Source organism: Elephas maximus, chromosome 13 (assembly GCF_024166365.1).
Source record: "Elephas maximus indicus isolate mEleMax1 chromosome 13, mEleMax1 primary haplotype, whole genome shotgun sequence".
NCBI lineage: Eukaryota > Metazoa > Chordata > Mammalia > Proboscidea > Elephantidae > Elephas > Elephas maximus.
In genome coordinates, this window is record NC_064831.1 from 100,128,096 (window position 1) to 100,152,851 (window position 24,756).

The following is a 24,756-nucleotide window of genomic DNA, read 5'->3' on the forward strand; positions in this document are numbered from 1 at the left end:
TGACCTTGCCTGGTTGACTAAGTGGCGGTGACGTGCGTGGGTGGATACTTAGGAATCAGAGAATCCTGAAACATGTGCGCTGGAGTCATCTGCGATAGCCTGGGTCCAAGTCCGATACGGCCTACCGAAATGGGAGAAACGGCCAACTAGAACAATGTATTTTCCCAAGATATTTATGAGATGTGAATGGCTCAGAGCTCTACAGGAGACTGGTCAACTTGCTGTAATTGAAAGCGTGTGTCAGTTGCGGCTGGACTCGCAGGATTTGCAGGTCGCTTTTCCCGTGAATCTTGAAATTGGATGAGCGACTCAGTAGTCTGATAGCTGGCTCCAGCTTTCAAGTAAAGGTAGCTGCACAGATAACTGCGTAGAAAATCTAAAGTCAGGGTCGATGCCAGGTGTGAAGGGGACACGAGGGTCAGGAGCACTTTCAGGTTGATGCCACAGGAGGTCATGTTTCCCTGGAGCTCTAGACAGTGAAAGCAGGCGTAAGTGCTGCCTTGCACATGTGCAAAGATCCCTGTTCCTACAGAGTTGGTTGGAATCCTGTAGAGGTTCCATAAGACTCCTGCTCTCTTTGTGCCAAGGAATCCTCTGATGGTTGATAAACAGGAGGAGATGTGTTCCCTGTGTTCCCATTCTTTGGGAATGAGGTGGCCTTGACTGTGTCTCTCCATGGCACAAGGGTGAAATCAAACTCTGGAAATGCCTAGTTGATTTGGGGGCCAAATTCTTGGTGAAAGCACTCTTCCGAGTGTCCCACAGCTCATTTGAAGATCCCCAGTTTTGGGAACCCTTGGATGTCATTTCCTGGAAGTGCTCGTGCACGGATCCGTGCCTGTGGACACAGATTCGGCTTCCTCGTAGACATTAGCCGGGGCTGATCAAATGAATAGCCTGTTCTTGGCTGGGACTTCCTGAGTACTTTTCTCCATTCGGAGTCCTCTATGCCTTGTCTTGATCTGGCACGCGTCTGCCTTTCTGTCAAGGGTCAGCAGTCTCACTAATGGGCGAGAAGTGTGTGTCTTGATTTCGTCCCTCTTTTGGGCTATATGGGGAAAAAGCATAGCTGTTAGGCAATGAATGCCTCTCGTCTGATGTCTGACTTACTTCTTTGCCCTTCCTCAAAGGATTGCAAGGTCGAAGCCTGTTTTCCTGCTTTCATGAGGGTCAAGCTACTCCCCGGGAAACCGGAAGAGGATGTGCGAACCTTCTCATCCTGCGTGATTGCGGGCTGGATGGACGATATCGGTGGTGAGGAACTTGAAGACTCAGGTGATTTCTCCCGGGGATTGCGATGTCTCGGGTCAACGAAGACACCTCAACTTGTCTCCAAGAGAGATGATGACATAAAAATCATGCTCAATAGGATCCCGCTGAGGCCCAGAGAGAAACTCCTTTTCCCTAACGTTAATGATCTGCTTCAGAGTGGACCCCCGTTTGGATCCCTTTTTCCTCCACCAAGTGATCAAAAACTCCTCCCTGACCGATTTTGGTCATGCTGATTCCTTGGCTCTTTTCGTCTTTTTCTGTCATTTGGAAAGACCTGCTTTCAGGAGATTCACCACCGAAAGAACTCAAGGTGAGTGAATGATGGCGGTTCTCCCTTGTCTCTGGTGACACTTAGACAAGTGAAAATGGAGCCCAAGAGGCAGTCGGGTTTTGTGGAAAAGCTGAGACGTGTCCCCTGCTTTGAGCTTGACCTGACCTATTGACCAAGTGGCGGTGATATGCACGGGTGGATAGTTAGGAAGCACAGGAACCTAGAAGAATTTCCACTTGAGTAATTTTTGATCGTCCGGTTCCCAGTCGGGTATGTCTACGGAATTTGAGAATATTTTCAACTCTCAACTCTTTACGGGATGGGAGTGTGTAGCAGCTCTACTGGAGAAACCAGAGAGACTTGCCCTAGTTGAAAGCCTGTGTCAGTTGCGACTGGACTCTTAGGATCTCCAGGGCGTCTTTCCCAGACATCTTGGTATTGGATGAAGACTGGAGTAGCCTGATACCTCGCTGTAGCATTCAAGAAAAGGCAGCAGCACCACTATCTGAGTCAAAAAGCTAATGCCAGGCTCAATACCATTCGGTACGTGGGTCGCGAGCGTCATGACTCGTTTCAGGTTCATACCACAGGAGGTCAGGATCTGCTGACAGCCTAATCAGGCAATGCAGGCATAACTGCTGCCTTCCACATGTGGAAAGATCATTTTCTTGACAGATCTTTGGAATCTTGTAGAGATTCCATAGAACTCCTTTTCCGTGTGCCCCACGGGATCCTCTGATGCTTGATATACGGGAGGAGATGTGTTCCCTCTCTGGGGATTATTGGGGCCTGAGGTAGATTCGATTGTGTCTCTCCATGGCTCAGTGGTGAAACGAAAGCGTTGAAGGACTGTGGCAATTTTAACAAGTGTTGGCAGAATTCTTGGAAAGCTATTCTTTTCCAAATGTCCTCCAGCTGATTTGAAGATCCCCCGGTGCTGGGGACTCTTGGGTGCCATTTCCCGGGAGTCCGCACACATTGGACAGTGCCCGTGGACGCATAGTTGGCTGCCTTCAACACATCAGTCAGGCTTAAGCAATGGCAAAGGCTCCTTTTGCCTGGGTCCTCCTGTAAATTTGTGCTACATCCAGAGACCTCTCTGCCTTCTTCTGAATATTGCATGATTCTCTCCTTCTGTCATGGGTCAGCAGACTCCCCAGTGGGTTGCAAATGGCTGTCTTGATTTTGTCCATGTGTTCGCGAATGTCTGGCTGAAAGCCTAGCCTTAGGGAAGTGAGTTTCTCTTCTGGGATCTCTGTCTTACTGATTTCCCCTTTTCAAAGGGTTAGTGAGGTCGATGTCTCTTGTCCTGCTTTCATGGGGGTCAAGCCAACTGCCCGGGAAACTGGAAGATGATGTGTGAACGCTCTCATCCACTGTCCTTCCTGGGTGGAAGGAAGACATTTGTGGTAAGCATCTTCAGGTCTCAGGGGATTTTTCCTGGGGAGTGATATGGCTGGGGTCAATGATGACATAATCTGTCTGGAAGAGAGATGATGACCTAAAAATCATGCTCAGAGAGGTTATGCTGAGGCCCTGTGGGAAAGTCCTTTGGCCCAGCCTTACAGATCTTCTTTAGAGCGGACTCCCATTTTGATTTCTTTCACCTGCACCAAGTAATCCAAAAGACCTGGGTGGCCGATTTTGGTCAGGTTGATTCCTTGGCTCTTTTCCTCTTTTTGTGTCCTTTAGCAAAACCTGCCTCCGAGGAGTTCACCGTTGCGAGGACAAAAGGTGAGGGATTTCCCGTGATTTGCCCTGGCCCCATCTGACACTTAGGCAAGTGAGGATACACCACAAAAGGCAGTAGGGTTTGCTGACAAGGCTGAGGCATGTCCCCTGGTGTGTGCTTGACCTTGCCTGGTTGACTAAGTGGCGGTGACGTGCGTGGGTGGATACTTAGGAATCAGAGAATCCTGAAACATGTGCGCTGGAGTCATCTGCGATAGCCTGGGTCCAAGTCCGATACGGCCTACCGAAATGGGAGAAACGGCCAACTAGAACAATGTATTTTCCCAAGATATTTATGAGATGTGAATGGCTCAGAGCTCTACAGGAGACTGGTCAACTTGCTGTAATTGAAAGCGTGTGTCAGTTGCGGCTGGACTCGCAGGATTTGCAGGTCGCTTTTCCCGTGAATCTTGAAATTGGATGAGCGACTCAGTAGTCTGATAGCTGGCTCCAGCTTTCAAGTAAAGGTAGCTGCACAGATAACTGCGTAGAAAATCTAAAGTCAGGGTCGATGCCAGGTGTGAAGGGGACACGAGGGTCAGGAGCACTTTCAGGTTGATGCCACAGGAGGTCATGTTTCCCTGGAGCTCTAGACAGTGAAAGCAGGCGTAAGTGCTGCCTTGCACATGTGCAAAGATCCCTGTTCCTACAGAGTTGGTTGGAATCCTGTAGAGGTTCCATAAGACTCCTGCTCTCTTTGTGCCAAGGAATCCTCTGATGGTTGATAAACAGGAGGAGATGTGTTCCCTGTGTTCCCATTCTTTGGGAATGAGGTGGCCTTGACTGTGTCTCTCCATGGCACAAGGGTGAAATCAAACTCTGGAAATGCCTAGTTGGTTTTGGGGCCAAATTCTTGGTGAAAGCACTCTTCCGAGTGTCCCACAGCTCATTTGAAGATCCCCAGTTTTGGGAACCCTTGGATGTCATTTCCTGGAAGTGCTCGTGCACGGATCCGTGCCTGTGGACACAGATTCGACTTCCTCGTAGACATTAGCCGGGGCTGATCAAATGAATAGCCTGTTCTTGGCTGGGACTTCCTGAGTACTTTTCTCCATTCGGAGTCCTCTATGCCTTGTCTTGATCTGGCACGCGTCTGCCTTTCTGTCAAGGGTCAGCAGTCTCACTAATGGGCGAGAAGTGTGTGTCTTGATTTCGTCCCTCTTTTGGGCTATATGTGGAAAAAGCATAGCTGTTAGGCAATGAATGTCTCTCGTCTGATGTCTGACTTACTTCTTTGCCCTTCCTCAAAGGATTGCAAGGTCGAAGCCTGTTTTCCTGCTTTCATGAGGGTCAAGCTACTCCCCGGGAAACCGGAAGAGGATGTGCGAACCTTCTCATCCTGCGTGATTGCGGGCTGGATGGACGATATCGGTGGTGAGGAACTTGAAGACTCAGGTGATTTCTCCCGGGGATTGAGATGTCTCGGGTCAACGAAGACACCTCAACTTGTCTCCAAGAGAGATGATGACATAAAAATCATGCTCAATAGGATCCCGCTGAGGCCCAGAGAGAAACTCCTTTTCCCTAACGTTAATGATCTGCTTCAGAGTGGACCCCCGTTTGGATCCCTTTTTCCTCCACCAAGTGATCAAAAACTCCTCCCTGACCGATTTTGGTCATGCTGATTCCTTGGCTCTTTTCGTCTTTTTCTGTCATTTGGAAAGACCTGCTTTCAGGAGATTCACCACCGAAAGAACTCAAGGTGAGTGAATGATGGCGGTTCTCCCTTGTCTCTGGTGACACTTAGACAAGTGAAAATGGAGCCCAAGAGGCAGTCGGGTTTTGTGGAAAAGCTGAGACGTGTCCCCTGCTTTGAGCTTGACCTGACCTATTGACCAAGTGGCGGTGATATGCACGGGTGGATAGTTAGGAAGCACAGGAACCTAGAAGAATTTCCACTTGAGTAATTTTTGATCGTCCGGTTCCCAGTCGGGTATGTCTACGGAATTTGAGAATATTTTCAACTCTCAACTCTTTACGGGATGGGAGTGTGTAGCAGCTCTACTGGAGAAACCAGAGAGACTTGCCCTAGTTGAAAGCCTGTGTCAGTTGCGACTGGACTCTTAGGATCTCCAGGGCGTCTTTCCCAGACATCTTGGTATTGGATGAAGACTGGAGTAGCCTGATACCTCGCTGTAGCATTCAAGAAAAGGCAGCAGCACCACTATCTGAGTCAAAAAGCTAATGCCAGGCTCAATACCATTCGGTACGTGGGTCGCGAGCGTCATGACTAGTTTCAGGTTCATACCACAGGAGGTCAGGATCTGCTGACAGCCTAATCAGGCAATGCAGGCATAACTGCTGCCTTCCACATGTGGAAAGATCATTTTCTTGACAGATCTTTGGAATCTTGTAGAGATTCCATAGAACTCCTTTTCCGTGTGCCCCACGGGATCCTCTGATGCTTGATATACGGGAGGAGATGTGTTCCCTCTCTGGGGATTATTGGGGCCTGAGGTAGATTCGATTGTGTCTCTCCATGGCTCAGTGGTGAAACGAAAGCGTTGAAGGACTGTGGCAATTTTAACAAGTGTTGGCAGAATTCTTGGAAAGCTATTCTTTTCCAAATGTCCTCCAGCTGATTTGAAGATCCCCCGGTGCTGGGGACTCTTGGGTGCCATTTCCCGGGAGTCCGCACACATTGGACAGTGCCCATGGACGCATAGTTGGCTGCCTTCAACACATCAGTCAGGCTTAAGCAATGGCAAAGGCTCCTTTTGCCTGGGTCCTCCTGTAAATTTGTGCTACATCCAGAGACCTCTCTGCCTTCTTCTGAATATTGCATGATTCTCTCCTTCTGTCATGGGTCAGCAGACTCCCCAGTGGGTTGCAAATGGCTCTCTTGATTTTGTCCATGTGTTCGCGAATGTCTGGCTGAAAGCCTAGCCTTAGGGAAGTGAGTTTCTCTTCTGGGATCTCTGTCTTACTGATTTCCCCTTTTCAAAGGGTTAGTGAGGTCGATGTCTCTTGTCCTGCTTTCATGGGGGTCAAGCCAACTGCCCGGGAAACTGGAAGATGATGTGTGAACGCTCTCATCCACTGTCCTTCCTGGGTGGAAGGAAGACATTTGTGGTAAGCATCTTCAGGTCTCAGGGGATTTTTCCTGGGGAGTGATATGGCTGGGGTCAATGATGACATAATCTGTCTGGAAGAGAGATGATGACCTAAAAATCATGCTCAGAGAGGTTATGCTGAGGCCCTGTGGGAAAGTCCTTTGGCCCAGCCTTACAGATCTTCTTTAGAGCGGACTCCCATTTTGATTTCTTTCACCTGCACCAAGTAATCCAAAAGACCTGGGTGGCCGATTTTGGTCAGGTTGATTCCTTGGCTCTTTTCCTCTTTTTGTGTCCTTTAGCAAAACCTGCCTCCGAGGAGTTCACCGTTGCGAGGACAAAAGGTGAGGGATTTCCCGTGATTTGCCCTGGCCCCATCTGACACTTAGGCAAGTGAGGATACACCACAAAAGGCAGTAGGGTTTGCTGACAAGGCTGAGGCATGTCCCCTGGTGTGTGCTTGACCTTGCCTGGTTGACTAAGTGGCGGTGACGTGCGTGGGTGGATACTTAGGAATCAGAGAATCCTGAAACATGTGCGCTGGAGTCATCTGCGATAGCCTGGGTCCAAGTCCGATACGGCCTACCGAAATGGGAGAAACGGCCAACTAGAACAATGTATTTTCCCAAGATATTTATGAGATGTGAATGGCTCAGAGCTCTACAGGAGACTGGTCAACTTGCTGTAATTGAAAGCGTGTGTCAGTTGCGGCTGGACTCGCAGGATTTGCAGGTCGCTTTTCCCGTGAATCTTGAAATTGGATGAGCGACTCAGTAGTCTGATAGCTGGCTCCAGCTTTCAAGTAAAGGTAGCTGCACAGATAACTGCGTAGAAAATCTAAAGTCAGGGTCGATGCCAGGTGTGAAGGGGACACGAGGGTCAGGAGCACTTTCAGGTTGATGCCACAGGAGGTCATGTTTCCCTGGAGCTCTAGACAGTGAAAGCAGGCGTAAGTGCTGCCTTGCACATGTGCAAAGATCCCTGTTCCTACAGAGTTGGTTGGAATCCTGTAGAGGTTCCATAAGACTCCTGCTCTCTTTGTGCCAAGGAATCCTCTGATGGTTGATAAACAGGAGGAGATGTGTTCCCTGTGTTCCCATTCTTTGGGAATGAGGTGGCCTTGACTGTGTCTCTCCATGGCACAAGGGTGAAATCAAACTCTGGAAATGCCTAGTTGATTTGGGGGCCAAATTCTTGGTGAAAGCACTCTTCCGAGTGTCCCACAGCTCATTTGAAGATCCCCAGTTTTGGGAACCCTTGGATGTCATTTCCTGGAAGTGCTCGTGCACGGATCCGTGCCTGTGGACACAGATTCGGCTTCCTCGTAGACATTAGCCGGGGCTGATCAAATGAATAGCCTGTTCTTGGCTGGGACTTCCTGAGTACTTTTCTCCATTCGGAGTCCTCTATGCCTTGTCTTGATCTGGCACGCGTCTGCCTTTCTGTCAAGGGTCAGCAGTCTCACTAATGGGCGAGAAGTGTGTGTCTTGATTTCGTCCCTCTTTTGGGCTATATGGGGAAAAAGCATAGCTGTTAGGCAATGAATGCCTCTCGTCTGATGTCTGACTTACTTCTTTGCCCTTCCTCAAAGGATTGCAAGGTCGAAGCCTGTTTTCCTGCTTTCATGAGGGTCAAGCTACTCCCCGGGAAACCGGAAGAGGATGTGCGAACCTTCTCATCCTGCGTGATTGCGGGCTGGATGGACGATATCGGTGGTGAGGAACTTGAAGACTCAGGTGATTTCTCCCGGGGATTGCGATGTCTCGGGTCAACGAAGACACCTCAACTTGTCTCCAAGAGAGATGATGACATAAAAATCATGCTCAATAGGATCCCGCTGAGGCCCAGAGAGAAACTCCTTTTCCCTAACGTTAATGATCTGCTTCAGAGTGGACCCCCGTTTGGATCCCTTTTTCCTCCACCAAGTGATCAAAAACTCCTCCCTGACCGATTTTGGTCATGCTGATTCCTTGGCTCTTTTCGTCTTTTTCTGTCATTTGGAAAGACCTGCTTTCAGGAGATTCACCACCGAAAGAACTCAAGGTGAGTGAATGATGGCGGTTCCCCCTTGTCTCTGGTGACACTTAGACAAGTGAAAATGGAGCCCAAGAGGCAGTCGGGTTTTGTGGAAAAGCTGAGACGTGTCCCCTGCTTTGAGCTTGACCTGACCTATTGACCAAGTGGCGGTGATATGCACGGGTGGATAGTTAGGAAGCACAGGAACCTAGAAGAATTTCCACTTGAGTAATTTTTGATCGTCCGGTTCCCAGTCGGGTATGTCTACGGAATTTGAGAATATTTTCAACTCTCAACTCTTTACGGGATGGGAGTGTGTAGCAGCTCTACTGGAGAAACCAGAGAGACTTGCCCTAGTTGAAAGCCTGTGTCAGTTGCGACTGGACTCTTAGGATCTCCAGGGCGTCTTTCCCAGACATCTTGGTATTGGATGAAGACTGGAGTAGCCTGATACCTCGCTGTAGCATTCAAGAAAAGGCAGCAGCACCACTATCTGAGTCAAAAAGCTAATGCCAGGCTCAATACCATTCGGTACGTGGGTCGCGAGCGTCATGACTAGTTTCAGGTTCATACCACAGGAGGTCAGGATCTGCTGACAGCCTAATCAGGCAATGCAGGCATAACTGCTGCCTTCCACATGTGGAAAGATCATTTTCTTGACAGATCTTTGGAATCTTGTAGAGATTCCATAGAACTCCTTTTCCGTGTGCCCCACGGGATCCTCTGATGCTTGATATACGGGAGGAGATGTGTTCCCTCTCTGGGGATTATTGGGGCCTGAGGTAGATTCGATTGTGTCTCTCCATGGCTCAGTGGTGAAACGAAAGCGTTGAAGGACTGTGGCAATTTTAACAAGTGTTGGCAGAATTCTTGGAAAGCTATTCTTTTCCAAATGTCCTCCAGCTGATTTGAAGATCCCCCGGTGCTGGGGACTCTTGGGTGCCATTTCCCGGGAGTCCGCACACATTGGACAGTGCCCGTGGACGCATAGTTGGCTGCCTTCAACACATCAGTCAGGCTTAAGCAATGGCAAAGGCTCCTTTTGCCTGGGTCCTCCTGTAAATTTGTGCTACATCCAGAGACCTCTCTGCCTTCTTCTGAATATTGCATGATTCTCTCCTTCTGTCATGGGTCAGCAGACTCCCCAGTGGGTTGCAAATGGCTGTCTTGATTTTGTCCATGTGTTCGCGAATGTCTGGCTGAAAGCCTAGCCTTAGGGAAGTGAGTTTCTCTTCTGGGATCTCTGTCTTACTGATTTCCCCTTTTCAAAGGGTTAGTGAGGTCGATGTCTCTTGTCCTGCTTTCATGGGGGTCAAGCCAACTGCCCGGGAAACTGGAAGATGATGTGTGAACGCTCTCATCCACTGTCCTTCCTGGGTGGAAGGAAGACATTTGTGGTAAGCATCTTCAGGTCTCAGGGGATTTTTCCTGGGGAGTGATATGGCTGGGGTCAATGATGACATAATCTGTCTGGAAGAGAGATGATGACCTAAAAATCATGCTCAGAGAGGTTATGCTGAGGCCCTGTGGGAAAGTCCTTTGGCCCAGCCTTACAGATCTTCTTTAGAGCGGACTCCCATTTTGATTTCTTTCACCTGCACCAAGTAATCCAAAAGACCTGGGTGGCCGATTTTGGTCAGGTTGATTCCTTGGCTCTTTTCCTCTTTTTGTGTCCTTTAGCAAAACCTGCCTCCGAGGAGTTCACCGTTGCGAGGACAAAAGGTGAGGGATTTCCCGTGATTTGCCCTGGCCCCATCTGACACTTAGGCAAGTGAGGATACACCACAAAAGGCAGTAGGGTTTGCTGACAAGGCTGAGGCATGTCCCCTGGTGTGTGCTTGACCTTGCCTGGTTGACTAAGTGGCGGTGACGTGCGTGGGTGGATACTTAGCAATCAGAGAATCCTGAAACATGTGCGCTGGAGTCATCTGCGATAGCCTGGGTCCAAGTCCGATACGGCCTACCGAAATGGGAGAAACGGCCAACTAGAACAATGTATTTTCCCAAGATATTTATGAGATGTGAATGGCTCAGAGCTCTACAGGAGACTGGTCAACTTGCTGTAATTGAAAGCGTGTGTCAGTTGCGGCTGGACTCGCAGGATTTGCAGGTCGCTTTTCCCGTGAATCTTGAAATTGGATGAGCGACTCAGTAGTCTGATAGCTGGCTCCAGCTTTCAAGTAAAGGTAGCTGCACAGATAACTGCGTAGAAAATCTAAAGTCAGGGTCGATGCCAGGTGTGAAGGGGACACGAGGGTCAGGAGCACTTTCAGGTTGATGCCACAGGAGGTCATGTTTCCCTGGAGCTCTAGACAGTGAAAGCAGGCGTAAGTGCTGCCTTGCACATGTGCAAAGATCCCTGTTCCTACAGAGTTGGTTGGAATCCTGTAGAGGTTCCATAAGACTCCTGCTCTCTTTGTGCCAAGGAATCCTCTGATGGTTGATAAACAGGAGGAGATGTGTTCCCTGTGTTCCCATTCTTTGGGAATGAGGTGGCCTTGACTGTGTCTCTCCATGGCACAAGGGTGAAATCAAACTCTGGAAATGCCTAGTTGGTTTTGGGGCCAAATTCTTGGTGAAAGCACTCTTCCGAGTGTCCCACAGCTCATTTGAAGATCCCCAGTTTTGGGAACCCTTGGATGTCATTTCCTGGAAGTGCTCGTGCACGGATCCGTGCCTGTGGACACAGATTCGGCTTCCTCGTAGACATTAGCCGGGGCTGATCAAATGAATAGCCTGTTCTTGGCTGGGACTTCCTGAGTACTTTTCTCCATTCGGAGTCCTCTATGCCTTGTCTTGATCTGGCACGCGTCTGCCTTTCTGTCAAGGGTCAGCAGTCTCACTAATGGGCGAGAAGTGTGTGTCTTGATTTCGTCCCTCTTTTGGGCTATATGTGGAAAAAGCATAGCTGTTAGGCAATGAATGTCTCTCGTCTGATGTCTGACTTACTTCTTTGCCCTTCCTCAAAGGATTGCAAGGTCGAAGCCTGTTTTCCTGCTTTCATGAGGGTCAAGCTACTCCCCGGGAAACCGGAAGAGGATGTGCGAACCTTCTCATCCTGCGTGATTGCGGGCTGGATGGACGATATCGGTGGTGAGGAACTTGAAGACTCAGGTGATTTCTCCCGGGGATTGAGATGTCTCGGGTCAACGAAGACACCTCAACTTGTCTCCAAGAGAGATGATGACATAAAAATCATGCTCAATAGGATCCCGCTGAGGCCCAGAGAGAAACTCCTTTTCCCTAACGTTAATGATCTGCTTCAGAGTGGACCCCCGTTTGGATCCCTTTTTCCTCCACCAAGTGATCAAAAACTCCTCCCTGACCGATTTTGGTCATGCTGATTCCTTGGCTCTTTTCGTCTTTTTCTGTCATTTGGAAAGACCTGCTTTCAGGAGATTCACCACCGAAAGAACTCAAGGTGAGTGAATGATGGCGGTTCTCCCTTGTCTCTGGTGACACTTAGACAAGTGAAAATGGAGCCCAAGAGGCAGTCGGGTTTTGTGGAAAAGCTGAGACGTGTCCCCTGCTTTGAGCTTGACCTGACCTATTGACCAAGTGGCGGTGATATGCACGGGTGGATAGTTAGGAAGCACAGGAACCTAGAAGAATTTCCACTTGAGTAATTTTTGATCGTCCGGTTCCCAGTCGGGTATGTCTACGGAATTTGAGAATATTTTCAACTCTCAACTCTTTACGGGATGGGAGTGTGTAGCAGCTCTACTGGAGAAACCAGAGAGACTTGCCCTAGTTGAAAGCCTGTGTCAGTTGCGACTGGACTCTTAGGATCTCCAGGGCGTCTTTCCCAGACATCTTGGTATTGGATGAAGACTGGAGTAGCCTGATACCTCGCTGTAGCATTCAAGAAAAGGCAGCAGCACCACTATCTGAGTCAAAAAGCTAATGCCAGGCTCAATACCATTCGGTACGTGGGTCGCGAGCGTCATGACTAGTTTCAGGTTCATACCACAGGAGGTCAGGATCTGCTGACAGCCTAATCAGGCAATGCAGGCATAACTGCTGCCTTCCACATGTGGAAAGATCATTTTCTTGACAGATCTTTGGAATCTTGTAGAGATTCCATAGAACTCCTTTTCCGTGTGCCCCACGGGATCCTCTCATGCTTGATATACGGGAGGAGATGTGTTCCCTCTCTGGGGATTATTGGGGCCTGAGGTAGATTCGATTGTGTCTCTCCATGGCTCAGTGGTGAAACGAAAGCGTTGAAGGACTGTGGCAATTTTAACAAGTGTTGGCAGAATTCTTGGAAAGCTATTCTTTTCCAAATGTCCTCCAGCTGATTTGAAGATCCCCCGGTGCTGGGGACTCTTGGGTGCCGTTTCCCGGGAGTCCGCACACATTGGACAGTGCCCGTGGACGCATAGTTGGCTGCCTTCAACACATCAGTCAGGCTTAAGCAATGGCAAAGGCTCCTTTTGCCTGGGTCCTCCTGTAAATTTGTGCTACATCCAGAGACCTCTCTGCCTTCTTCTGAATATTGCATGATTCTCTCCTTCTGTCATGGGTCAGCAGACTCCCCAGTGGGTTGCAAATGGCTCTCTTGATTTTGTCCATGTGTTCGCGAATGTCTGGCTGAAAGCCTAGCCTTAGGGAAGTGAGTTTCTCTTCTGGGATCTCTGTCTTACTGATTTCCCCTTTTCAAAGGGTTAGTGAGGTCGATGTCTCTTGTCCTGCTTTCATGGGGGTCAAGCCAACTGCCCGGGAAACTGGAAGATGATGTGTGAACGCTCTCATCCACTGTCCTTCCTGGGTGGAAGGAAGACATTTGTGGTAAGCATCTTCAGGTCTCAGGGGATTTTTCCTGGGGAGTGATATGGCTGGGGTCAATGATGACATAATCTGTCTGGAAGAGAGATGATGACCTAAAAATCATGCTCAGAGAGGTTATGCTGAGGCCCTGTGGGAAAGTCCTTTGGCCCAGCCTTACAGATCTTCTTTAGAGCGGACTCCCATTTTGATTTCTTTCACCTGCACCAAGTAATCCAAAAGACCTGGGTGGCCGATTTTGGTCAGGTTGATTCCTTGGCTCTTTTCCTCTTTTTGTGTCCTTTAGCAAAACCTGCCTCCGAGGAGTTCACCGTTGCGAGGACAAAAGGTGAGGGATTTCCCGTGATTTGCCCTGGCCCCATCTGACACTTAGGCAAGTGAGGATACACCACAAAAGGCAGTAGGGTTTGCTGACAAGGCTGAGGCATGTCCCCTGGTGTGTGCTTGACCTTGCCTGGTTGACTAAGTGGCGGTGACGTGCGTGGGTGGATACTTAGGAATCAGAGAATCCTGAAACATGTGCGCTGGAGTCATCTGCGATAGCCTGGGCCCAAGTCCGATACGGCCTACCGAAATGGGAGAAACGGCCAACTAGAACAATGTATTTTCCCAAGATATTTATGAGATGTGAATGGCTCAGAGCTCTACAGGAGACTGGTCAACTTGCTGTAATTGAAAGCGTGTGTCAGTTGCGGCTGGACTCGCAGGATTTGCAGGTCGCTTTTCCCGTGAATCTTGAAATTGGATGAGCGACTCAGTAGTCTGATAGCTGGCTCCAGCTTTCAAGTAAAGGTAGCTGCACAGATAACTGCGTAGAAAATCTAAAGTCAGGGTCGATGCCAGGTGTGAAGGGGACACGAGGGTCAGGAGCACTTTCAGGTTGATGCCACAGGAGGTCATGTTTCCCTGGAGCTCTAGACAGTGAAAGCAGGCGTAAGTGCTGCCTTGCACATGTGCAAAGATCCCTGTTCCTACAGAGTTGGTTGGAATCCTGTAGAGGTTCCATAAGACTCCTGCTCTCTTTGTGCCAAGGAATCCTCTGATGGTTGATAAACAGGAGGAGATGTGTTCCCTGTGTTCCCATTCTTTGGGAATGAGGTGGCCTTGACTGTGTCTCTCCATGGCACAAGGGTGAAATCAAACTCTGGAAATGCCTAGTTGGTTTTGGGGCCAAATTCTTGGTGAAAGCACTCTTCCGAGTGTCCCACAGCTCATTTGAAGATCCCCAGTTTTGGGAACCCTTGGATGTCATTTCCTGGAAGTGCTCGTGCACGGATCCGTGCCTGTGGACACAGATTCGGCTTCCTCGTAGACATTAGCCGGGGCTGATCAAATGAATAGCCTGTTCTTGGCTGGGACTTCCTGAGTACTTTTCTCCATTCGGAGTCCTCTATGCCTTGTCTTGATCTGGCACGCGTCTGCCTTTCTGTCAAGGGTCAGCAGTCTCACTAATGGGCGAGAAGTGTGTGTCTTGATTTCGTCCCTCTTTTGGGCTATATGTGGAAAAAGCATAGCTGTTAGGCAATGAATGTCTCTCGTCTGATGTCTGACTTACTTCTTTGCCCTTCCTCAAAGGATTGCAAGGTCGAAGCCTGTTTTCCTGCTTTCATGAGGGTCAAGCTAGTCCCCGGGAAACCGGAAGAGGATGTGCGAACCTTCTCATCCTGCGTGATTGCGGGCTGGATGGACGATATCGGTGGTGAGGAACTTGAAGACTCAGGTGATTTCTCCCGGGGATTGAGATGTCTCGGGTCAACGAAGACACCTCAACTTGTCTCCAAGAGAGATGATGACATAAAAATCATGCTCAATAGGATCCCGCTGAGGCCCAGAGAGAAACTCCTTTTCCCTAACGTTAATGATCTGCTTCAGAGTGGACCCCCGTTTGGATCCCTTTTTCCTCCACCAAGTGATCAAAAACTCCTCCCTGACCGATTTTGGTCATGCTGATTCCTTGGCTCTTTTCGTCTTTTTCTGTCATTTGGAAAGACCTGCTTTCAGGAGATTCACCACCGAAAGAACTCAAGGTGAGTGAATGATGGCGGTTCTCCCTTGTCTCTGGTGACACTTAGACAAGTGAAAATGGAGCCCAAGAGGCAGTCGGGTTTTGTGGAAAAGCTGAGACGTGTCCCCTGCTTTGAGCTTGACCTGACCTATTGACCAAGTGGCGGTGATATGCACGGGTGGATAGTTAGGAAGCACAGGAACCTAGAAGAATTTCCACTTGAGTAATTTTTGATCGTCCGGTTCCCAGTCGGGTATGTCTACGGAATTTGAGAATATTTTCAACTCTCAACTCTTTACGGGATGGGAGTGTGTAGCAGCTCTACTGGAGAAACCAGAGAGACTTGCCCTAGTTGAAAGCCTGTGTCAGTTGCGACTGGACTCTTAGGATCTCCAGGGCGTCTTTCCCAGACATCTTGGTATTGGATGAAGACTGGAGTAGCCTGATACCTCGCTGTAGCATTCAAGAAAAGGCAGCAGCACCACTACCTGAGTCAAAAAGCTAATGCCAGGCTCAATACCATTCGGTACGTGGGTCGCGAGCGTCATGACTAGTTTCAGGTTCATACCACAGGAGGTCAGGATCTGCTGACAGCCTAATCAGGCAATGCAGGCATAACTGCTGCCTTCCACATGTGGAAAGATCATTTTCTTGACAGATCTTTGGAATCTTGTAGAGATTCCATAGAACTCCTTTTCCGTGTGCCCCACGGGATCCTCTGATGCTTGATATACGGGAGGAGATGTGTTCCCTCTCTGGGGATTATTGGGGCCTGAGGTAGATTCGATTGTGTCTCTCCATGGCTCAGTGGTGAAACGAAAGCGTTGAAGGACTGTGGCAATTTTAACAAGTGTTGGCAGAATTCTTGGAAAGCTATTCTTTTCCAAATGTCCTCCAGCTGATTTGAAGATCCCCCGGTGCTGGGGACTCTTGGGTGCCGTTTCCCGGGAGTCCGCACACATTGGACAGTGCCCGTGGACGCATAGTTGGCTGCCTTCAACACATCAGTCAGGCTTAAGCAATGGCAAAGGCTCCTTTTGCCTGGGTCCTCCTGTAAATTTGTGCTACATCCAGAGACCTCTCTGCCTTCTTCTGAATATTGCATGATTCTCTCCTTCTGTCATGGGTCAGCAGACTCCCCAGTGCGTTGCAAATGGCTGTCTTGATTTTGTCCATGTGTTCGCGAATGTCTGGCTGAAAGCCTAGCCTTAGGGAAGTGAGTTTCTCTTCTGGGATCTCTGTCTTACTGATTTCCCCTTTTCAAAGGGTTAGTGAGTTCGATGTGTCTTGTCCTGCTTTCATGGGGGTCAAGCCAACTGCCCGGGAAACTGGAAGATGATGTGTGAACGCTCTCATCCACTGTCCTTCCTGGGTGGAAGGAAGACATTTGTGGTAAGCATCTTCAGGTCTCAGGGGATTTTTCCTGGGGAGTGATATGGCTGGGGTCAATGATGACATAATCTGTCTGGAAGAGAGATGATGACCTAAAAATCATGCTCAGAGAGGTTATGCTGAGGCCCTGTGGGAAAGTCCTTTGGCCCAGCCTTACAGATCTTCTTTAGAGCGGACTCCCATTTTGATTTCTTTCACCTGCACCAAGTAATCCAAAAGACCTGGGTGGCCGATTTTGGTCAGGTTGATTCCTTGGCTCTTTTCCTCTTTTTGTGTCCTTTAGCAAAACCTGCCTCCGAGGAGTTCACCGTTGCGAGGACAAAAGGTGAGGGATTTCCCGTGATTTGCCCTGGCCCCATCTGACACTTAGGCAAGTGAGGATACACCACAAAAGGCAGTAGGGTTTGCTGACAAGGCTGAGGCATGTCCCCTGGTGTTTGCTTGACCTTGCCTGGTTGACTAAGTGGCGTGACTTGCGTGGGTGGATACTTAGGAATCAGAGAATCCTGAAACATGTGCGCTGGAGTCATCTGCGATAGCCTGGGTCCAAGTCCGATACGGCCTACCGAAATGGGAGAAACGGCCAACTAGAACAATGTATTTTCCCAAGATATTTATGAGATGTGAATGGCTCAGAGCTCTACAGGAGACTGGTCAACTTGCTGTAATTGAAAGCGTGTGTCAGTTGCGGCTGGACTCGCAGGATTTGCAGGTCGCTTTTCCCGTGAATCTTGAAATTGGATGAGCGACTCAGTCGTCTGATAGCTGGCTCCAGCTTTCAAGTAAAGGTAGCTGCACAGATAACTGCGTAGAAAATCTAAAGTCAGGGTCGATGCCAGGTGTGAAGGGGACACGAGGGTCAGGAGCACTTTCAGGTTGATGCCACAGGAGGTCATGTTTCCCTGGAGCTCTAGACAGTGAAAGCAGGCGTAAGTGCTGCCTTGCACATGTGCAAAGATCCCTGTTCCTACAGAGTTGGTTGGAATCCTGTAGAGGTTCCATAAGACTCCTGCTCTCTTTGTGCCAAGGAATCCTCTGATGGTTGATAAACAGGAGGAGATGTGTTCCCTGTGTTCCCATTCTTTGGGAATGAGGTGGCCTTGACTGTGTCTCTCCATGGCACAAGGGTGAAATCAAACTCTGGAAATGCCTAGTTGATTTGGGGGCCAAATTCTTGGTGAAAGCACTCTTCCGAGTGTCCCACAGCTCATTTGAAGATCCCCAGTTTTGGGAACCCTTGGATGTCATTTCCTGGAAGTGCTCGTGCACGGATCCGTGCCTGTGGACACAGATTCGGCTTCCTCGTAGACATTAGCCGGGGCTGATCAAATGAATAGCCTGTTCTTGGCTGGGACTTCCTGAGTACTTTTCTCCATTCGGAGTCCTCTATGCCTTGTCTTGATCTGGCACGCGTCTGCCTTTCTGTCAAGGGTCAGCAGTCTCACTAATGGGCGAGAAGTGTGTGTCTTGATTTCGTCCCTCTTTTGGGCTATATGTGGAAAAAGCATAGCTGTTAGGCAATGAATGTCTCTCGTCTGATGTCTGACTTACTTCTTTGCCCTTCCTCAAAGGATTGCAAGGTCGAAGCCTGTTTTCCTGCTTTCATGAGGGTCAAGCTACTCCCCGGGAAACCGGAAGAGGATGTGCGAACCTTCTCATCCTGCGTGATTGCGGGCTGGATGGACGATATCGGTGGTGAGGAACTTGAAGACTCAGGTGATTTCTCCCGGGGATTGAGATGTCTCGGGTCAACGAAGACACCTCAACTTGTCTCCAAGAGAGATGATGACATAAAAATCATGCTCAATAGGATCCCGCTGAGGCCCAGAGAGAAACTCCTTTTCCCTAACGTTAATGATCTGCTTCAGAGTGGACCCCCGTTTGGATCCCTTTTTCCTCCACCAAGTGATCAAAAACTCCTCCCTGACCGATTTTGGTCATGCTGATTCCTTGGCTCTTTTCGTCTTTTTCTGTCATTTGGAAAGACCTGCTTTCAGGAGATTCACCACCGAAAGAACTCAAGGTGAGTGAATGATGGCGGTTCTCCCTTGTCTCTGGTGACACTTAGACAAGTGAAAATGGAGCCCAAGAGGCAGTCGGGTTTTGTGGAAAAGCTGAGACGTGTCCCCTGCTTTGAGCTTGACCTGACCTATTGACCAAGTGGCGGTGATATGCACGGGTGGATAGTTAGGAAGCACAGGAACCTAGAAGAATTTCCACTTGAGTAATTTTTGATCGTCCGGTTCCCAGTCGGGTATGTCTACGGAATTTGAGAATATTTTCAACTCTCAACTCTTTACGGGATGGGAGTGTGTAGCAGCTCTACTGGAGAAACCAGAGAGACTTGCCCTAGTTGAAAGCCTGTGTCAGTTGCGACTGGACTCTTAGGATCTCCAGGGCGTCTTTCCCAGACATCTTGGTATTGGATGAAGACTGGAGTAGCCTGATACCTCGCTGTAGCATTCAAGAAAAGGCAGCAGCACCACTATCTGAGTCAAAAAGCTAATGCCAGGCTCAATACCATTCGGTACGTGGGTCGCGAGCGTCATGACTCGTTTCAGGTTCATACCACAGGAGGTCAGGATCTGCTGACAGCCTAATCAGGCAATGCAGGCATAACTGCTGCCTTCCACATGTGGAAAGATCATTTTCTTGACAGATCTTTGGAATCTTGTAGAGATTCCATAGAACTCCTTTTCCGTGTGCCCCACGGGATCCTCTGATGCTTGATATACGGGAGGAGATGTGTTCCCTCTCTGGGGATTATTGGGGCCTGAGGTAGATTCGATTGTGTCTCTCCATGGCTCAGTGGTGAAACGAAAGCGTTGAAGGACTGTGGCAATTTTAACAAGTGTTGGCAGAATTCTTGGAAAGCTATTCTTTTCCAAATGTCCTCCAGCTGATTTGAAGATCCCCCGGTGCTGGGGACTCTTGGGTGCCATTTCCCGGGAGTCCGCACACATTGGACAGTGCCCGTGGACGCATAGTTGGCTGCCTTCAACACATCAGTCAGGCTTAAGCAATGGCAAAGGCTCCTTTTGCCTGGGTCCTCCTGTAAATTTGTGCTACATCCAGAGACCTCTCTGCCTTCTTCTGAATATTGCATGATTCTCTCCTTCTGTCATGGGTCAGCAGACTCCCCAGTGGGTTGCAAATGGCTCTCTTGATTTTGTCCATGTGTTCGCGAATGTCTGGCTGAAAGCCTAGCCTTAGGGAAGTGAGTTTCTCTTCTGGGATCTCTGTCTTACTGATTTCCCCTTTTCAAAGGGTTAGTGAGGTCGATGTCTCTTGTCCTGCTTTCATGGGGGTCAAGCCAACTGCCCGGGAAACTGGAAGATGATGTGTGAACGCTCTCATCCACTGTCCTTCCTGGGTGGAAGGAAGACATTTGTGGTAAGCATCTTCAGGTCTCAGGGGATTTTTCCTGGGGAGTGATATGGCTGGGGTCAATGATGACATAATCTGTCTGGAAGAGAGATGATGACCTAAAAATCATGCTCAGAGAGGTTATGCTGAGGCCCTGTGGGAAAGTCCTTTGGCCCAGCCTTACAGATCTTCTTTAGAGCGGACTCCCATTTTGATTTCTTTCACCTGCACCAAGTAATCCAAAAGACCTGGGTGGCCGATTTTGGTCAGGTTGATTCCTTGGCTCTTTTCCTCTTTTTGTGTCCTTTAGCAAAACCTGCCTCCGAGGAGTTCACCGTTGCGAGGACAAAAGGTGAGGGATTTCCCGTGATTTGCCCTGGCCCCATCTGACACTTAGGCAAGTGAGGATACACCACAAAAGGCAGTAGGGTTTGCTGACAAGGCTGAGGCATGTCCCCTGGTGTGTGCTTGACCTTGCCTGGTTGACTAAGTGGCGGTGACGTGCGTGGGTGGATACTTAGGAATCAGAGAATCCTGAAACATGTGCGCTGGAGTCATCTGCGATAGCCTGGGTCCAAGTCCGATACGGCCTACCGAAATGGGAGAAACGGCCAACTAGAACAATGTATTTTCCCAAGATATTTATGAGATGTGAATGGCTCAGAGCTCTACAGGAGACTGGTCAACTTGCTGTAATTGAAAGCGTGTGTCAGTTGCGGCTGGACTCGCAGGATTTGCAGGTCGCTTTTCCCGTGAATCTTGAAATTGGATGAGCGACTCAGTAGTCTGATAGCTGGCTCCAGCTTTCAAGTAAAGGTAGCTGCACAGATAACTGCGTAGAAAATCTAAAGTCAGGGTCGATGCCAGGTGTGAAGGGGACACGAGGGTCAGGAGCACTTTCAGGTTGATGCCACAGGAGGTCATGTTTCCCTGGAGCTCTAGACAGTGAAAGCAGGCGTAAGTGCTGCCTTGCACATGTGCAAAGATCCCTGTTCCTACAGAGTTGGTTGGAATCCTGTAGAGGTTCCATAAGACTCCTGCTCTCTTTGTGCCAAGGAATCCTCTGATGGTTGATAAACAGGAGGAGATGTGTTCCCTGTGTTCCCATTCTTTGGGAATGAGGTGGCCTTGACTGTGTCTCTCCATGGCACAAGGGTGAAATCAAACTCTGGAAATGCCTAGTTGGTTTTGGGGCCAAATTCTTGGTGAAAGCACTCTTCCGAGTGTCCCACAGCTCATTTGAAGATCCCCAGTTTTGGGAACCCTTGGATGTCATTTCCTGGAAGTGCTCGTGCACGGATCCGTGCCTGTGGACACAGATTCGACTTCCTCGTAGACATTAGCCGGGGCTGATCAAATGAATAGCCTGTTCTTGGCTGGGACTTCCTGAGTACTTTTCTCCATTCGGAGTCCTCTATGCCTTGTCTTGATCTGGCACGCGTCTGCCTTTCTGTCAAGGGTCAGCAGTCTCACTAATGGGCGAGAAGTGTGTGTCTTGATTTCGTCCCTCTTTTGGGCTATATGTGGAAAAAGCATAGCTGTTAGGCAATGAATGTCTCTCGTCTGATGTCTGACTTACTTCTTTGCCCTTCCTCAAAGGATTGCAAGGTCGAAGCCTGTTTTCCTGCTTTCATGAGGGTCAAGCTAGTCCCCGGGAAACCGGAAGAGGATGTGCGAACCTTCTCATCCTGCGTGATTGCGGGCTGGATGGACGATATCGGTGGTGAGGAACTTGAAGACTCAGGTGATTTCTCCCGGGGATTGAGATGTCTCGGGTCAACGAAGACACCTCAACTTGTCTCCAAGAGAGATGATGACATAAAAATCATGCTCAATAGGATCCCGCTGAGGCCCAGAGAGAAACTCCTTTTCCCTAACGTTAATGATCTGCTTCAGAGTGGACCCCCGTTTGGATCCCTTTTTCCTCCACCAAGTGATCAAAAACTCCTCCCTGACCGATTTTGGTCATGCTGATTCCTTGGCTCTTTTCGTCTTTTTCTGTCATTTGGAAAGACCTGCTTTCAGGAGATTCACCACCGAAAGAACTCAAGGTGAGTGAATGATGGCGGTTCTCCCTTGTCTCTGGTGACACTTAGACAAGTGAAAATGGAGCCCAAGAGGCAGTCGGGTTTTGTGGAAAAGCTGAGACGTGTCCCCTGCTTTGAGCTTGACCTGACCTATTGACCAAGTGGCGGTGATATGCACGGGTGGATAGTTAGGAAGCACAGGAACCTAGAAGAATTTCCACTTGAGTAATTTTTGATCGTCCGGTTCCCAGTCGGGTATGTCTACGGAATTTGAGAATATTTTCAACTCTCAACTCTTTACGGGATGGGAGTGTGTAGCAGCTCTACTGGAGAAACCAGAGAGACTTGCCCTAGTTGAAAGCCTGTGTCAGTTGCGACTGGACTCTTAGGATCTCCAGGGCGTCTTTCCCAGACATCTTGGTATTGGATGAAGACTGGAGTAGCCTGATACCTCGCTGTAGCATTCAAGAAAAGGCAGCAGCACCACTATCTGAGTCAAAAAGCTAATGCCAGGCTCAATACCATTCGGTACGTGGGTCGCGAGCGTCATGACTCGTTTCAGGTTCATACCACAGGAGGTCAGGATCTGCTGACAGCCTAATCAGGCAATGCAGGCATAACTGCTGCCTTCCACATGTGGAAAGATCATTTTCTTGACAGATCTTTGGAATCTTGTAGAGATTCCATAGAACTCCTTTTCCGTGTGCCCCACGGGATCCTCTGATGCTTGATATACGGGAGGAGATGTGTTCCCTCTCTGGGGATTATTGGGGCCTGAGGTAGATTCGATTGTGTCTCTCCATGGCTCAGTGGTGAAACGAAAGCGTTGAAGGACTGTGGCAATTTTAACAAGTGTTGGCAGAATTCTTGGAAAGCTATTCTTTTCCAAATGTCCTCCAGCTGATTTGAAGATCCCCCGGTGCTGGGGACTCTTGGGTGCCATTTCCCGGGAGTCCGCACACATTGGACAGTGCCCGTGGACGCATAGTTGGCTGCCTTCAACACATCAGTCAGGCTTAAGCAATGGCAAAGGCTCCTTTTGCCTGGGTCCTCCTGTAAATTTGTGCTACATCCAGAGACCTCTCTGCCTTCTTCTGAATATTGCATGATTCTCTCCTTCTGTCATGGGTCAGCAGACTCCCCAGTGGGTTGCAAATGGCTCTCTTGATTTTGTCCATGTGTTCGCGAATGTCTGGCTGAAAGCCTAGCCTTAGGGAAGTGAGTTTCTCTTCTGGGATCTCTGTCTTACTGATTTCCCCTTTTCAAAGGGTTAGTGAGGTCGATGTCTCTTGTCCTGCTTTCATGGGGGTCAAGCCAACTGCCCGGGAAACTGGAAGATGATGTGTGAACGCTCTCATCCACTGTCCTTCCTGGGTGGAAGGAAGACATTTGTGGTAAGCATCTTCAGGTCTCAGGGGATTTTTCCTGGGGAGTGATATGGCTGGGGTCAATGATGACATAATCTGTCTGGAAGAGAGATGATGACCTAAAAATCATGCTCAGAGAGGTTATGCTGAGGCCCTGTGGGAAAGTCCTTTGGCCCAGCCTTACAGATCTTCTTTAGAGCGGACTCCCATTTTGATTTCTTTCACCTGCACCAAGTAATCCAAAAGACCTGGGTGGCCGATTTTGGTCAGGTTGATTCCTTGGCTCTTTTCCTCTTTTTGTGTCCTTTAGCAAAACCTGCCTCCGAAGAGTTCACCGTTGCGAGGACAAAAGGTGAGGGATTTCCCGTGATTTGCCCTGGCCCCATCTGACACTTAGGCAAGTGAGGATACACCACAAAAGGCAGTAGGGTTTGCTGACAAGGCTGAGGCATGTCCCCTGGTGTGTGCTTGACCTTGCCTGGTTGACTAAGTGGCGGTGACGTGCGTGGGTGGATACTTAGCAATCAGAGAATCCTGAAACATGTGCGCTGGAGTCATCTGCGATAGCCTGGGTCCAAGTCCGATACGGCCTACCGAAATGGGAGAAACGGCCAACTAGAACAATGTATTTTCCCAAGATATTTATGAGATGTGAATGGCTCAGAGCTCTACAGGAGACTGGTCAACTTGCTGTAATTGAAAGCGTGTGTCAGTTGCGGCTGGACTCGCAGGATTTGCAGGTCGCTTTTCCCGTGAATCTTGAAATTGGATGAGCGACTCAGTCGTCTGATAGCTGGCTCCAGCTTTCAAGTAAAGGTAGCTGCACAGATAACTGCGTAGAAAATCTAAAGTCAGGGTCGATGCCAGGTGTGAAGGGGACACGAGGGTCAGGAGCACTTTCAGGTTGATGCCACAGGAGGTCATGTTTCCCTGGAGCTCTAGACAGTGAAAGCAGGCGTAAGTGCTGCCTTGCACATGTGCAAAGATCCCTGTTCCTACAGAGTTGGTTGGAATCCTGTAGAGGTTCCATAAGACTCCTGCTCTCTTTGTGCCAAGGAATCCTCTGATGGTTGATAAACAGGAGGAGATGTGTTCCCTGTGTTCCCATTCTTTGGGAATGAGGTGGCCTTGACTGTGTCTCTCCATGGCACAAGGGTGAAATCAAACTCTGGAAATGCCTAGTTGATTTTGGGGCCAAATTCTTGGTGAAAACACTCTTCCGAGTGTCCCACAGCTCATTTGAAGATCCCCAGTTTTGGGAACCCTTGGATGTCATTTCCTGGAAGTGCTCGTGCACGGATCCGTGCCTGTGGACACAGATTCGACTTCCTCGTAGACATTAGCCGGGGCTGATCAAATGAATAGCCTGTTCTTGGCTGGGACTTCCTGAGTACTTTTCTCCATTCGGAGTCCTCTATGCCTTGTCTTGATCTGGCACGCGTCTGCCTTTCTGTCAAGGGTCAGCAGT

At 49.2% G+C, this 24,756-nt stretch overlaps 14 non-coding genes across 14 annotated transcripts; all 14 read left to right on the top strand.

The window, feature by feature from the left end:
• Positions 1–1,304: 1,304 nt before the first annotated feature.
• Positions 1,305–1,385, top strand: LOC126057911 (small nucleolar RNA SNORD115). Its single transcript, XR_007512985.1, has one exon. It is a non-coding gene; the product is annotated as a small nucleolar RNA SNORD115 (small nucleolar RNA).
• Positions 1,386–3,002: 1,617 nt separating this feature from the next.
• LOC126057803 (small nucleolar RNA SNORD115) lies at positions 3,003–3,080 on the top strand. Its single transcript, XR_007512877.1, has one exon. It is a non-coding gene; the product is annotated as a small nucleolar RNA SNORD115 (small nucleolar RNA).
• A 1,618-nt stretch (positions 3,081–4,698) lies between these two features.
• Positions 4,699–4,779, top strand: LOC126057923 (small nucleolar RNA SNORD115). The gene has a single exon (XR_007512997.1). It is a non-coding gene; the product is annotated as a small nucleolar RNA SNORD115 (small nucleolar RNA).
• A 1,617-nt stretch (positions 4,780–6,396) lies between these two features.
• On the top strand, positions 6,397–6,474 carry LOC126057804 (small nucleolar RNA SNORD115). The gene has a single exon (XR_007512878.1). It is a non-coding gene; the product is annotated as a small nucleolar RNA SNORD115 (small nucleolar RNA).
• Positions 6,475–8,092: 1,618 nt separating this feature from the next.
• Positions 8,093–8,173, top strand: LOC126057935 (small nucleolar RNA SNORD115). Its single transcript, XR_007513009.1, has one exon. It is a non-coding gene; the product is annotated as a small nucleolar RNA SNORD115 (small nucleolar RNA).
• A 1,617-nt stretch (positions 8,174–9,790) lies between these two features.
• On the top strand, positions 9,791–9,868 carry LOC126057806 (small nucleolar RNA SNORD115). Its single transcript, XR_007512879.1, has one exon. It is a non-coding gene; the product is annotated as a small nucleolar RNA SNORD115 (small nucleolar RNA).
• Positions 9,869–11,486: 1,618 nt separating this feature from the next.
• Positions 11,487–11,567, top strand: LOC126057947 (small nucleolar RNA SNORD115). The gene has a single exon (XR_007513021.1). It is a non-coding gene; the product is annotated as a small nucleolar RNA SNORD115 (small nucleolar RNA).
• Positions 11,568–13,184: 1,617 nt separating this feature from the next.
• On the top strand, positions 13,185–13,262 carry LOC126057807 (small nucleolar RNA SNORD115). The gene has a single exon (XR_007512880.1). It is a non-coding gene; the product is annotated as a small nucleolar RNA SNORD115 (small nucleolar RNA).
• Positions 13,263–14,880: 1,618 nt separating this feature from the next.
• Positions 14,881–14,961, top strand: LOC126057373 (small nucleolar RNA SNORD115). Its single transcript, XR_007512468.1, has one exon. It is a non-coding gene; the product is annotated as a small nucleolar RNA SNORD115 (small nucleolar RNA).
• A 1,617-nt stretch (positions 14,962–16,578) lies between these two features.
• LOC126057808 (small nucleolar RNA SNORD115) lies at positions 16,579–16,656 on the top strand. Its single transcript, XR_007512881.1, has one exon. It is a non-coding gene; the product is annotated as a small nucleolar RNA SNORD115 (small nucleolar RNA).
• A 1,617-nt stretch (positions 16,657–18,273) lies between these two features.
• LOC126057385 (small nucleolar RNA SNORD115) lies at positions 18,274–18,354 on the top strand. The gene has a single exon (XR_007512479.1). It is a non-coding gene; the product is annotated as a small nucleolar RNA SNORD115 (small nucleolar RNA).
• A 1,617-nt stretch (positions 18,355–19,971) lies between these two features.
• LOC126057809 (small nucleolar RNA SNORD115) lies at positions 19,972–20,049 on the top strand. Its single transcript, XR_007512882.1, has one exon. It is a non-coding gene; the product is annotated as a small nucleolar RNA SNORD115 (small nucleolar RNA).
• Positions 20,050–21,667: 1,618 nt separating this feature from the next.
• On the top strand, positions 21,668–21,748 carry LOC126057396 (small nucleolar RNA SNORD115). The gene has a single exon (XR_007512489.1). It is a non-coding gene; the product is annotated as a small nucleolar RNA SNORD115 (small nucleolar RNA).
• A 1,617-nt stretch (positions 21,749–23,365) lies between these two features.
• On the top strand, positions 23,366–23,443 carry LOC126057810 (small nucleolar RNA SNORD115). Its single transcript, XR_007512883.1, has one exon. It is a non-coding gene; the product is annotated as a small nucleolar RNA SNORD115 (small nucleolar RNA).
• The last annotated feature ends 1,313 nt before the right edge of the window (positions 23,444–24,756 follow it).